The following is a 14,932-nucleotide window of genomic DNA, read 5'->3' on the forward strand; positions in this document are numbered from 1 at the left end:
TTCAGAAAAGTTCTGGGTAACTGTAGATTTTCAGTGCTTCCAAAGTGATATGATCTGAGGAGAGATATGATCATTGCTTTTCTGACCTATACTCCAGTCTTTACCTGGAAAGACTTAGCTCCCTGAAGCCACTAGCATACTCCTCTTGACCAGGTTCCCTGTTCTCCGGCACCTGCAAGAGCTAGTTCTCCTCTCTGCCTTCAAACTGAGAACAGAGCCCCTACTCTCTTGTGAGGAACCACAAGCATTCTTTTCTGTTCTGGCCACTACTCTTTGCCCTTGAACTGTGACTTGAAACTCCTTCTAGTCAAGCAATAGTGTTCTGAACCAAGTGCCCTTGCTAACTTTTTCTGATCAATTGACCTACTCCATTACCGTCTGTGACCTGACTCTGGGAGCTGCTGCTGCCTCTGCTGCTGCCTCCAAGACCTTCCACCAGTGTTAACCCAGTATGACATCCCCTGTACTTTCCACCCTGGTAAGACTGACTTTCCTGTCTACCTCCTAAATTGTCTTGGACTGGAAAATTATTTCTCCCTGACTTGTTGTTTTTGCCACTCCAGTGTTAGATTTGAATCATTATTTTAAAGTTATTAAGAGAGGAATTTGGGGAGTGAGTTCCTGCCTCTACTCTACCATCTTCATTTTGCTTCTTTAATTTCTCTTCCATATGACTTTCTCAGTACTTCAAGGATCCATTATTTCTTCTTCAAAATTTTCTGTGGCTGAAAAACTTTATCTTACAATATGTCTCTCTAAATTTTGGAAGACTGCTCCTTGAATGACAGACACACTATCCAGATCTTTCCATCTGTGTTAGACCTGCTAGAGATTGAGTTCCACTGGTATAACCTTTAAGAATCCCAAATGGTAGGCTTATTCATTTAAAGAAAGGAGGTTACAGATTATCTAATCCCAGGTCATAATTTTGCTGCTGAGGGCCATCAATTGACTTGCTCCTTTTCGATACAGATAGGTAGAGGCTGAGTTAAGATGGAAAACTTAGATCCTTTGGTTCCTAGGACCATATGTGTTCTGTTGAACCACAGCCAGCTCCATATTGCAATTTGGCAATGGAGGAAGACATTAGGGGGAAATCAGGTCTAAATTGTGACTCTTCAAATATTTGAAAAGAGAGTTTCTTATCCCCCACAAAAGGCTCTTCTGGTAGATGATCAGAAAATCTAAGTTGTCTAGCTGGAAGCTTGGTAACTTTTATTTAATTAATCTTCCAGAGGTGGAAGGGATTGGTATTAGTGGCTGGCAGGGTAGGTTGTCTGGAAGGAAAATAGTTTTCTCCTAAGGTCCAGGTTTGTCAATGTTGACTGGCTAGTGAAGCAGGATTTTAGAACTTGTGCAAAAGCATAGATTTCTTACTCTTTTGCAAAAGAGTAGAATTAAATTTAATTCAGTATAAGTCAACAAATATGTATTGAGAACCTACTTTGTGGAAGGCACTGTGTAAAGCATGAAGGGAAATATGAAGATGAAGACATGGTCTCTACTGCCTAATCAGGAGGTAGCAAATAGAAAATATACAAGGGTAAGTGCACTTAAGCACAGTGTCTTAATATTAATATGAAGGTAGGGGAAGAGAAAATGACTTTTAGCTGGGCAGGGGTAGGGAATCAGGGAAGGGTTCATAAAAAAAGAACCAGCATTGGGGCAAAACTTTAAAGAATGGGTAGAATTTCAATAGGTGGGGATGGGGTAGGGCAGGACTTTCTAGGGAGAGAGAAAAATATGATTGAAGGTATAGAATCATAAAAGCATGGTATGTGAAGTATTCCATTTCTCCTAGAGTATAGGATGGATGTGTATATAGACAAGGCTGGAATGGTAAAGGGTGGGGCAGAGCATGAAGAGTTTTTCATGTTATACTAAGTCATCTACATTTTATAGTATAGATTAGGGAGCTATGAGAATTTTTTTGAAATAGGTGACTGATAAGATCAGAAATGTGTTTCAGGAAGATTAATTTGTAAGTGTTTGCAAAATAATTTTATGTCAGAAAGAAACTGTTTGCATCTAAGTCTAGGGTTATGAATCTACAGTAAAAGGCCTCAGAAATCATTTAATCCAACTCTCTCATTTTACAGATGAGGAAATTGAATTCTAGTGGGGGGTAAAGTGACTTTAGGAAGGATTTGAATTCATATCCTCTGATGCCAAATCCAGTGCTTTTTCCTATCATGGAACCTCCTTCAAGGGAGGAGGCTATTGCAGCGGTCCATGCTAATGAGAGCCTGATGTCAGAAAGGAGATATAATATATGAGGGATCGTAGAATGGACAGGACTTGCTAACTAGGTGAATTTGGGAAATAAGACATCTCTCTGAAAAATGTAAAGATTTTTCTTCGATTAACTTGATTTGTACTTTTCTGGACAGAAGAGATCATATATGATTTTCATTTTGTATCTCATTCAGTCTCTAACACAGTGGTAAATAGTCACCAGAGGAGTATATGAAGGAACAAAGAAATAAATGAATTTCTCCAATGTCTCTTTTCAATAAAGTTTCTGACTCTATAATCTGACTTTTTTATGAAAACAGTAATGAGGAGGAAGAGGAAAAGGAGGAGAAGGAGGAGAATGATGGCAACAATACCAAAAAAAATCCAGTTATGTTGTGGGAACCATCCAGTAGGTGTCCCTCTGACTAGGGGAGAATCCAATACCTTTTAAAAAAGAATTTATTACAAGCCAGGCCCTTTGCTATGTACTCTACAAATATTATTTCATTTTATCTTCACAATCCTTGTAGGTAGGTGCTGTTATTATTATTCTAATTTTACAGTTAAAGAAACTGAGGTAGACAAAGGTTAAGTAACTTGCCCAGATTAACATAGCCTCTACTGAGGTTAGATCCTTTTGACTCCAGATCCAATACTCTAATCTACTGTGCCACAAACTATATAGTTATAAGAAATATGGATAAATTCTACTTCCTTATATCATGGGGGGGTCTGTCTTATTTTGGGACACATTCAAGGCCAGTTCTCCCTTGAATGTCCTTCAAAGGTTAGAGAAGTTCACAACCTCCAGTTCTGTGAATTTTGAAAAAATAAATTATTTTTCAATATATTTGTTTCCTTTTGTAATTCTTGTAGGTCATTTTAGGCATTTAAAAATATTTTTTCTGAAAACCCTTTTTTTTCTGAGAAAAAGTCTGTAGATTTCTAAGGGTTCCACTATGCAAAAGATTAAGAAGGGGAGTATCTCTCTTCTTCCCTGCCTTAGAGGACATGGTTTGCTTAAATGAGCACCCAGGAATGGTGATCAACATATGCTTGCCAAGTGTCTATATATGCTTGCCAAGTTGAGTTTTAGATAGGACTCCAAGTCCCTGGTTGCCTACAACTACAAGTTCTAGGACTGTTGCACAAATATTTCCCATTCTTGTCTAATCTGTACTGTCCAAATCACTTAGCCATCCAACTAGATTGGATTTTTCTTAGTCCTTTCAGTTATAGCAACCTCCTAGCAAAAGTTCTCTTCTCCTTGGATAAAAGTAGTTTCAGGAAGCACCACCTACTGGGGAACAAACCTTATCTTGGTAACTCCACAATTCTCAAACCCTTGAGGTAACTACTGATGTTGATGTGGTCATTATTTTTCTAGCTCAATATTCCAGAACCAGGCTGGCTAGATCAAACTTCTAGGGGTACCCCTGGGGGAGTTTTTCTCTAATGCAATTGGCTCATGTTCCTAACCATTTGTTTTCTCTGTTAGTCACCAGTGAGTGACCAATGACCCAGTTTCATTTAATCAATTAATAGCAATTAACTTTTATAAGAGAGTATTTATTTAGAATATATGAAAAAATTGAAGTACCAATATTTCCTCCTCCCCAACACCTGGAGAGCATATCCCCCCCCATACAATCTCAGTTTCTGGGGATATTGGGTTCTGATTTAATACAAGTTCATTTGCATTGATCCCAACAAGTTCACTTCCTAATGGAATTTAATCTGGACAGGCAGCAAAATCTGGCAAGAATCCAACTCCCAGAGTCCTGAGTTCCCAATCTCAGTCTTCTGATCTTTTGAAATTCATAAAGTGCCATCCTCCAATCTCCTCACCTAAAACAAAAGAATTGAGGCAATGACCGAAAGCCATTTTCAGGTATCCTTATGTGAGCCTCAGTGGGGAGGGCTCAACACTTCTCCCATTATAGCCTTATTTTTCACCAAATATTGTTAGTGAAGGTGTCTGCCAAAGAAATGAAGTTAAACCAATCAAGAAGAAAGAGACCAAGTAGGCAAAAGAGACCTTGTGAAGGTGTCCTCCCAATTCCAGTTAAGTAAGTACAGTCAATAAAAGAGGCTGCTCTTTATCAAGTGATTAGCAGACAGGAACAAGTTATAGAATACGTTTCTCCAAGATACTTCCATGTCACATCTTAATAATTCCAAGAAGCAAAGTTCTCAGCCTTCTCCATGTAAAGAATTGCATTAGCAGTACTTTTGCACAGGCTCATAGGGATCGGGTTCATTGGCTAACCCCTATTTCACAGGAAACATTCATATAATAGGATTGTTTTTCAGTGATCTATGTTCAGGGGAAGAAACATAAGGCAGAAACAGCAGCCAGGAACCATTGGTTCTAGCTTGGGCTTGCCTAGGCAAGCATATGGTAATATACTTGCTCCTAAAAGAACCCCCTTCTCAACCATATGGGAAAGAATCAGAACTTTTTCTGGGAAGAATCAGAACTTTTTAATTGTTCTTATAGCATAACAAGTGTGTGGCTTCTGAATGCACAGTGTTGCAGAAATACCTAAGGCTCATTCAGGCACTGAATGGGTTGACCATTTCCTTTAGCCATGAATCAGAGTACAGGTCCCTCCCCACACATGCAACATCTCCCATACCCACAATAACAACAGTTTACATTGGTATAATCCTTGGTGTTATTATAGTATTATTTTTTCATAATAATGAACTAAAACAAAGAGGTTGAGGGACTTGCCCATCTTCATATAACAAGGACATGACAGAGGCAGCATAGAAACACAGATCCATCCGAACTCCCAAGTCCTGTTCGATTTCCAATATACCACATGGGCTCTAGAATCTGGAAATAGTGGTCAAATCCTAGTATAATGGGGATAGACTGGCCAGTGGGGAGCCAGTCCTTGAAGCATTCACAGATATTCTGAACTGGGTTCAGTTCCTAACACAATCATAGATATGTTCTGCCTGCTTTCAACCCAACTATTTTGGAAATTTAAAAGAATTGATTTAAGCTATAAGAAGGTTGATATGGGGTGATGATGAAAAGACTTCTAATTGGTTGTGGAGCCTGAAGAACTGATGACTCAGGAGTTGCTGAACTGGAACAAAGTGTGCAAACAAAAAGTGCAACCCGCCCATCTCTCAGTCTTGTTTTTTTTTTTTCCTTTGTGGTTGCAAGTGAGACAGGCCTGTTTTGAGTTGCCAGGTGAGGGTAAGGACAGCTGCCCTATCACCCATCCGGCCAAGGTGGCTGTGAGCACATGTCCCCTCTGTCTCTGGTGTTTCTTTTTCCTGATCTTTGGGGAGATTATAGTGTGAAGTGGATGTGTCCAGGCAGAGATTTTGTGAATTTGGGAGATCTTGTGATCCCACTATTGGAAAATAATAGAGCAGCTACTTTGATATAGGTGTGTCTAGGTAGTGACCTTGTGAGCATTGGTATCTTCCCCTTTCCTGGATGCAAGCAGAAGGGAGAGAGAGAGAGAGTGCAAGAAGAACAGGATGATTCAGTTTAAAAAGTGGCTTAGTCCAGCAGACCAAAGACCTGTCCAGTTAGAAACCATGCTCTTTAAGTAGCCAACATGTGAGCTCCTCATCCATCACCAGCTCTATATCCTACAATGAATTTTATGAGGATTCTCCAAAAGAAAAAAGAGATGATGCTTTCTAGGCCTGAAGATGGGAGAATCCTCCTTTGGCATATAAGTTTTCTACATAGGTGTTTCATTATCATTGTCCTATAAGTTTGCACTTGCTCTCCCCAGAGACCTGTGCAAGGGGAGAATGTGTCTCTGAATTGGGGAAAATATTTTGTATCAACTATTCATATCACAGGTTCTCAGTAAATGCCTTTTGTGAAAGCAAACTGAAGTCCAGTTGATTGTTATTAATGGGGAACAAGCTGATAGGATCTCCTGGGTGACAGTACTGAAACTCAATCCCATGAGGGTTACCTCTAGGATCCTGAATAGTAGCAGTAATCAGCCACACTCTGGAGACCCAACCTGCCAGTAATAGTGTGAGTTGAAAGTGACCCCTGAGAGAGTGCTACACTAATTTATGCTCTAACCTTTCCCAGTAGACAACAGGATTTCTAACAGTTCATCACAATGGAATGTGGTCTCCAAAATGTAAATGGGACTTTTCCCATGAAGTTTCAAAATACATCCAGTGCCCAAAGGGGATAGCTTCTTGAAACCTAAATAACAAACAGAAATGTAATAGATTAGAAGATAAAGAAGAAAGGAGATAAACATGTCAGACTTGGAATTCATATCCAATTAGGTTTATTTACTGCTATTTATTGCTGCCTGGCCTCCCTTATAACATTGTTGAAATATCTAAATACACAAGATGCATTGCAGGGAACACATCACACAGGCCAGTTTATCTGATCATATCTTGGCAAGTCAGCAAGCAGAGAACATATTGACATATCAAACATTAGGAGAAATCTCTTACATTCCTTCAGTCAGTTCTCCAGCTGGTCAACTCCTCAGCTCCTCCAGCTCTAGCCTAGCTTTCCCACTTTCTCCTTGTCTTCCATTATATACAGACTAAATAGATAGAAATAGGAATAGCCATTTTGCATTATCATCCCAAATTCCAGTTGCTTGGTGAATTAATTTAACTTCTGACTAAATCTTAATATGCATCAATGCACTAAAAATTGTATTATTGAGAACCTTATTAAGTCAGAGGAATAATGATCCACTTCCTCTGTCTCTGTAGCTATGTCAAGATCATCTCTCTCATATAGGACAATCCTAGGAGACCTGGCTATGGACAATGCTTTCCCCATCCAGAGGAAGAAAACAAAACCAAAAAGGTCTACAGAATCTGAATGAACACTACACTCACTTTATTTTTTTTAGATTTTTTTCAAGGCTTGCCCAAGGCCACACAGCTAAGTAATTATTAAGTGTCTGAAGTCAGATTTGAACCCAGGTACTCCTGACTCCAAGGCCGGTGCTCTATCCACTGCACCACCTAGCTACCCCACTACATTCACTTTTAAAAAATTTCTCTTATGCATTTCTTTTCTATCTCATGGTTTTTTTCTTCTTTAATCCTAATTTCTCATACTGAAAATGACTAATCTGTAAACATGTTAAACACAATTGTGTATGTATAATATTCACCTGACTGTTCAATGCTAAGGGGAGAGAAATGGGGAGGGAGGGTGGAAGTAAATTATATAACTTAAAAATATGCATATATGGAACTATGCCCAAAAGGCAACAAAAATGTGCATACCCTTTGATCTAGCAATACCACTACTGGGTCCATACCCTGAAGAGATGATAAAAAAGGGTAAAAACATCATTTGTACAAAAATATTCACAGCAGCCCTATTTGTGGTGTCAAAGAATTGGAAATAAAATAAATGTCCTTCAACTGGGGAATGGCTTAGCAAACTGTGGTATATGTATGTCATGGAACACTATTGTTTTATTAGAAACCAGGAGGGATGGGAATTCAGGGAAGCCTGGAGGGATTTGCATGAACTGATGCTGAGTGAAATGAGCAGAACCAGAAAAACACTGTACATCCTAACAGCAACATGGGGGCGATGATCAACCTTAATGGACTTGCTCATTCCATTAGTACAACAATCAGGGACAATTTGGGGCTGTCTGCAATGGAGAATACCATCTGTATCCAGAGAAAGAATTGTGGAATTTGAACAAAGACCAAGGACTATTACCTTTAATTTAAAAAAAAAAACCTGATATCTTATTATGTAATCTTGCTATCTCTTATAATTTATTTTTCTTCCTTAAGGATATGATTTCTCTTTCATCACATTCAATTTGGATCAGTGGAAACAATGTAAAGACTGGCAAATTGCCTTCTGTGAGGGGTGGGAGAAGGGAAGTAAGATTAGGGGAAAAAATTGTAAAACTCAAAATAAATCAAATCTTTAAAATGAAAAAATATACATATGATGTGGATGAATGTTGAAAAAGTTTTATAACGTGATTGGAACAATAAAATAAAATATCAATTCAAAAATTTCTCTCTCACAATAACAGAAATTCTACAGTGCAAATTGAGCTTTAATCTTCAATCTCTTTCTCCCCTTTGCCTGGTAGAAAAATCCAACATCTTGTGTTGTAGGTATATAGACAGGTAAATGGCCATCACTGAAATTTTAAATCTCTAATTCCCCTCCAATCATTTTGACTGTCAATCCTCCCCTAAAATCTAGAACAATGGCCTGAACTTTCATAGTCCAATCAACTAGAGCTCCCCCTTACCAACCACCTAAACATCTCTGTCTTCTGATTCTGTCTGGCTCCAGTCTAGATGCTTTTCTAGGGCACAGATTTTTTTTTAAATCACCGTTTGTCTCAAACACTCAACGGCTGACTGTCACCACTATTGCAAATGATTTTGGGAAGTAAAATGGGCATATCAAAATGAGACATACATTTCTGGACGTGGCCAGAGTATGGAATTTGCATAGTTGTTACAGGGTTTTTTTCCTTTTTCTTTTTAATGTGGGGAGGAATAGGAAAGAAAAGGGATGCTTGTGAATTGAGGGAGAAAAAAGAGAAGAAAAATGGACATAATTAAAATGGAATTTTGAAAAACCCTCCTTGAATGTGATAACACAAATCTGGCCAATAGGCTAAATGTGCTAAAGTGTTATTTTTAAAGGCTAATATATGCTATGAACATGACTATGAACAAATACATATTTCAACAATAATTAATAGTATAGAAACATTTCCAAACCTTCACTCAACAATATTTGCTGGTACTGTTACCACACTAAGAAATATAGAAAAGACAAGTTGAACATGGCTTCAGAAAACTATTGGAGGGGTGTCTGGGTTGCACAGCGGATAGAACACCAGTTCTGGACTCAGAAGGAGTCACACACTTATAGGGCATAATGTCTTGACTGTTGGGTCAGTCCATTGCTGGCCTAGGTCCTGTAAGTCATTCCTTGGAGCTGTGCTTCTCACTGAGCTCAGCTTTCAGCAAACACCCGTTTGTACTCTAGTTCTAGGATTTCTGGTGGCTCTTTGTCCATCCCATCTTCTTCTACACTTATCTATGTAAGGGCAAGAGTTAATGAAACACAACAGAGACAGAAAAACAGTGGTACCATGTATTCAAGGTCATATAGCAATTGAGACAACCACCTCCATCTCAACCACAGAATTGTCAATAGGAAAGAAAGCTTGATTTGGCCTTTTGTATACTCCCTCAGTTCTGACTCGGTTCCCCATGACTACCACCACCACCACCACTTAGTGATCAAACAAAAAATAACCACAGAATACCTATTAATGCCATGAACCAGGAAAAGCAAAGTCTTTCAATTAATGTCATCATTCACTTGCAGAAGCAGGCTCACCAAACCCTCATGTAAGTTGACCGAAGGCAAAGCCTGTTATATATAAACAGGACTTGGCTCTTACTGGCCAGTCCTTTATTAGAAAGTCTTGACATCCGTACTCAACAGTTTCAAGCTAATGCCAAAAGGTTAAGGTGATACAGAGAGTCAAAGCAGTGCAAAGAACAAAATAAAAAATTCAACCATAGTAATGATAACAAAAAAAAAGCATTCCAATACATTAAAAAGTACAAGATGGATTAACCATGAAAGAGAAATCTTGTGCACTATTAAAATAATGAATGGCATAACAGTTACATTAAGGGATGTGGTTTAAATTCTAATTCCTTGATTTTTGTATAGAAGAGAGTTTATATTCACTGATGCTTTTCAAGTACATAAAAAATGATTTTTTAAAAATTTATATCTTCAAAACTAGAAAGCAGTAGATCTGGGTAAAATTCATAATTTTTTGTTCAAATATTTCATAGTAGAAAAGTATTTTACTGATGCAGGACTGCTTCTATTTTTTCTTAATGGAATTTAACATATATTTATTAATAAAAAGATGAGAATACCTGTAACTCTTTTGAATATAGGCCAATACATGTTTGTGTAGAAAGCATTCATAGCCTATATTAGTTAGAAAATCTATAAGCATTTACCCTCCAAAAAATTTATATAGAGCAAGAAGAAAAAATGGTTTGCCAAAAAGTTCCAAGGAGTGTAAAGTGCAGCTCATAATTAATTTGTTGATTTTATTTAGGCCTCTGAAAAAGCATGTAAAGACTAAAGAATTTGAGCTTGCATATTGAGGTCTAATTAAACTAATAGATGAAAATAATACAGATACTCTGGTCTTCATTAGGCATAGAATAGAAGATTATCAATAAAAACCTGTGTGAAATACTTTTATTTGTTTTCAAGCAGTTACTCTCTGGAAAGAGACTATCAAATGACTAAGATCCAAGAGGGATAACAAAAGGTATTCCATGAGTGATATCCATATGAACTCAACCAACAATAGATGAAGAAGGATCAAATAAATATCTGAGTCATGTAAGTTGATTTATACAAAAGGAGGGGTTTATTGTCACCAGTAATGTTAGAAAGATCATCCCTGAGGAAGTTCATATTCATTGATAATGAATGTAGTGGTCAGAATTGTGCAACATATCACTACATATTGTAAAACTTTAGTATCTACTTGGTGCATCTAGAAAGAAATAATCAAGTGGGTAGAATTAAATGGCAGAATTCACTGATCTTTATAAAACTAACAGATCCCAAATCTTTGTACTAATATAAAACCTCAAATCCTGAGAATGCAATAATACTGTACTGCAACTGGAGGATTATTATAGACACAAATTATCTATAATTACTTGGACATAACATTGTCTCATAGAAATATAAAGACAATGTTTTTGAATAGCTAATACCATGCTGAATACAGAATCTCCAAACTACCTAGATTAAGGAACATTGAAAATTTGAGACCTAGTGAAAGAAATTATAATGATATGAGAACAAGAGACCATCCAATGCACTCTTACCTGCTACTGAAGTTATCCAAAAGATGTTTTCAGTGAATCTAATAAAAAATAATTATATACACACCAATACTTTTATTCAATAATAAAAAACTCAATCATTTAATACCTGTACATGTGTCCAAAGAACATTAAATATAAGAGAACAGTAATCAATCAATAAAGTGCGTATTATGTACCAGGTACTGTAATAGCAGAATAATAATTTGTCTTTGGACTCCTTCTGTATGAATCCCATCAAAATAGATGGAAAAAAGTGAAATAATATTGTGTTGATGACAATAACCTTGAGAACTCAAAAAATTAATTGTACTTGAACTAGAGAATCACCACAGACAAAACAAGCACCCAGCCTTACTACTGATCCATGAAAATTCAAGTGTGACATTTTAAAATAATCTACTTAGAATTGCATGCTGGTATGTTGTTGTGCCAAATATTCAGAATCTCCATTCTAAAAATTTTAAATGTAGAGAACCACTGGAAAAAAGTAAATGTCATCCCATTATACTTATCTGCCAATGGAGCTATCTTGAAGATGTTTTCAGTTTAAAATTATAGCATGTTAGGGTAAAACTACTATACAATTCCCTCACTTTTAGAGATTAGGAAACTGAGGCCCAGAGAGGCAAAATAATTTAACCAAGATTGCACAGTTGGTAGTGAGAGAACTTGGACTAGAACCAAGCACAAAGTATTCCCAATACAAAGTACTCTTTCCACCATATCAAACATGTTGTCTTTTTTTTGGGGGGGGGGGTGTTTTCAAAGCAATGGATTTAAGTGACTTGCTCAAGGTCACACAACTAGGTGATTATTAAGTGTTTGAGGCCAGATTTGAACTCAAGTCCTCCTGACTCCTTTGCCACCCATGTCAAACATTTTCAATTTCTCAAAGAACACTGTCCCCTTCTATATCTTTGGAGGACACTCTACTTCCAATCCATCCTTGGGAATGCAAGTCAAATACCAGAAAGAAACTATAAGGTCCAGTTCAGCTTCAGATCAAATTTGCTCTAAATTGGATCTGTGTTATGCTTCCAGAATTATGAAAGAGACCAAAGCTCCCAAGTAGAACTCAGAAAAAATTCAACATTATGAAGATCTTTCAGATCAATCTCCAAAAGTTAGAAAAGAAATAAAATGAGTTTTGCTACCATTTGCTACCATCAATTTCAATAACAAAATTCCCTTCTTTTAACTCTTAATGATTTACCTTTTTAGATACTTCTATCTCTTTGAAAAATTGGTCCAGGAGATGTTTATCCAGGATTTCATCTATATTTTCCCTGTAGAGTCCAGATCCTATCTATAGCCATTATCCCATGATCCTCAAGTTTTATCTATGGATGTGAGCTATTATCCTCAAAACGCCCAAAATGGGGGTGTTCTATGGCTGTTATCAGACTGGTGAAATTTCAAGAATGAAATTCCCCTCACCAGGGAGGAATGTCAGGGGATGGGATTTTTGAGTTTCAGGTACTGGGAAATAGGCAATGAATTTTTTAATCTCTACAGCTAAGGGTTTGCTACCTCCCTCTTCTATGTTTTTCGAATTCAGTCTTGCCAGTATAAGCTTTGTTTCAAATGTCTATCTCACAGATACAAGGAAGGATATTACTGTCTCTTTAAGAGTAATAAAGTTCATATGCTCAAAGGGCAACAAAAATATGCATACCCTTTGACCCAGCAATACCACTACTGGGTCTATACCCTGAAGAGATGAAGAAAAAGGGTAAAAACATTACTTGTAGAAAAATATTTATAGCAGCCCTGTTTGTGGTGGCAAAGAATTGGAAATCAAGTAAATGTCCTTCAACTGGGGAATGGCTTAGCAAACTGTGGTATATGTATGTCATGGAACACTATTGTTCTATTAGAAACCAGGAGGGACGGGATTTCAGGGAAACCTGGAGGGATTTGCATGAACTGATGCTGAGTGAGATGAGCAGAACCAGAAAAACACTGTACACCCTAACAGCAACATGGGAGTGATGTTCAACCTTGAAGGACTTGCTCATTCCATCAGTGCAACAATCGGGAACAATTTGGCTGTCTGCAAAGGAGAGTACCATCTGTATCCAGATAAGGAGCTGTGGAGTTTGAACAAAGTGCAAGGACTATTCCCTTTAATTTAGAAAAAAAAACAGATAGCTTATTGTCTGATCTAGTTACATCTTAGACTTCTCTTCTGTTTAAGGATATGATTTCTCTCTCATCACACCTAATTTGGATCAAGGTACAACATGGAAACAAAATAAAGACTGACAGAGTGCTTTCTGTGGGGGGGAGGGGGGGAGGGAAGCAAGATTGGGGGAATATTGTAAAACTCAAATAATAATAAATTTAAAGAAAGAGTAATAAAGTTCAAATAGAATCTTGAGAAAAATTTGTTTGTACCGGAACTTTTGCAATGACAGTTGAGAAGACTACTTAATGTGAAATATTTTCCCTTATGTGGTCAGTGATAGGCTCTATTAAGAAAATCTGTGGAGAATACATACAGGAAGAAGGTAAGGAGAACCTCCTTCTTTGTTGGAACTATTTTAACTGTCATAAAGTTATAAAAATTAACTTATAAAAATTATAAAGAGAATTCTCTAAAGAATCTGTGAGGATCTGGAAAATTTAGTTGATTTTTAAAAAATTACTTACTGTAAGAAGTGGAAATCGAGGCAATGTTCATCAGTTGGGGAATGGCTGAAAAAATTGTGGTATATGTATGTGATATTCTGTAAGAAATCAAGAGTGATGGGATCTCAGAGAAGCCTGGAAAAACCTGCATGAATTGATCCTCGGTGAGATGAGCAGAACCAGAAGAACATTGTACACTCTAATAACAAGGGATGATAACCAACCTTGGTGGACTTGTTCACTCCATCAGTGAGTGTTCCATCAGGAACAATTTTAGGGAATTTGTGATGGAGAATACCATCTGTATCCAGAAAAAGAACTATGGAGTTTAAATGAAGACCAAAGATTATTATCTTCAATTTTTAAAAAGTCATCTTATGTATTACATAATTTTGCTATCTCTAATATTTTCTTTCTATCTTAAGGATATGCTTTTTCCCTCAGCACATTCAATTTTGATGTATGCATATCATGGAAACAAATGTAAAGACTAACAGATTGCCTTCTATTTGGGAGACAGGGGAGGAAAGGAAAGGGGGGAGGAAATTGTAAAATTCAAAACCTTGCAAAAAAATGATTGGCAGAAACCACTATTGTATATAATTGGAAAACAAATGAAATATATATAAAAATTCTTTCCTGCAATTAATAAAGAAGAGACAGAGAGAAAAAAGACTATTCTGGAAGTGAAGTTATTAAGATTCACAAAATATATTAGTCAATATCTTGAATGAACTGAATGTTAATGAGACTTGAATTTCTGGATAATAGAAGAGGAGGAAACTACTATTATATTGAAGATGAGGTAACACAGACTGTGATATTGACTGTAGCTAAAATATTATAAAAATTACATATCTTTATGTTTTATTGATTTTGTTGACAACTTAAATTTATTAATTTTAAATATTTATTTAATCATATTGTTGTCTAAATCTTCATAACCCAATAGCATGTCAATACTGTCCTTGTGTTTTTTTCTTTGCTCTTTTCTTCTCCAGTGGATTAAGGCAAACAGAGATTAAGTGATTTCCTCATAAACTAGTAAGTATCTAAGATTAGATTTGAACTCAGGTTTTCCTGACTTCCGATCCAACTCTTATAAAGAGTTAGTCATCTAGCTACTTTTTAACTCTTTTGGTGCAGAACATGTTAGATG

Source organism: Macrotis lagotis, chromosome 2 (genome assembly GCF_037893015.1).
Source record: "Macrotis lagotis isolate mMagLag1 chromosome 2, bilby.v1.9.chrom.fasta, whole genome shotgun sequence".
Taxonomy (NCBI): Eukaryota; Metazoa; Chordata; class Mammalia; order Peramelemorphia; family Peramelidae; genus Macrotis; species Macrotis lagotis.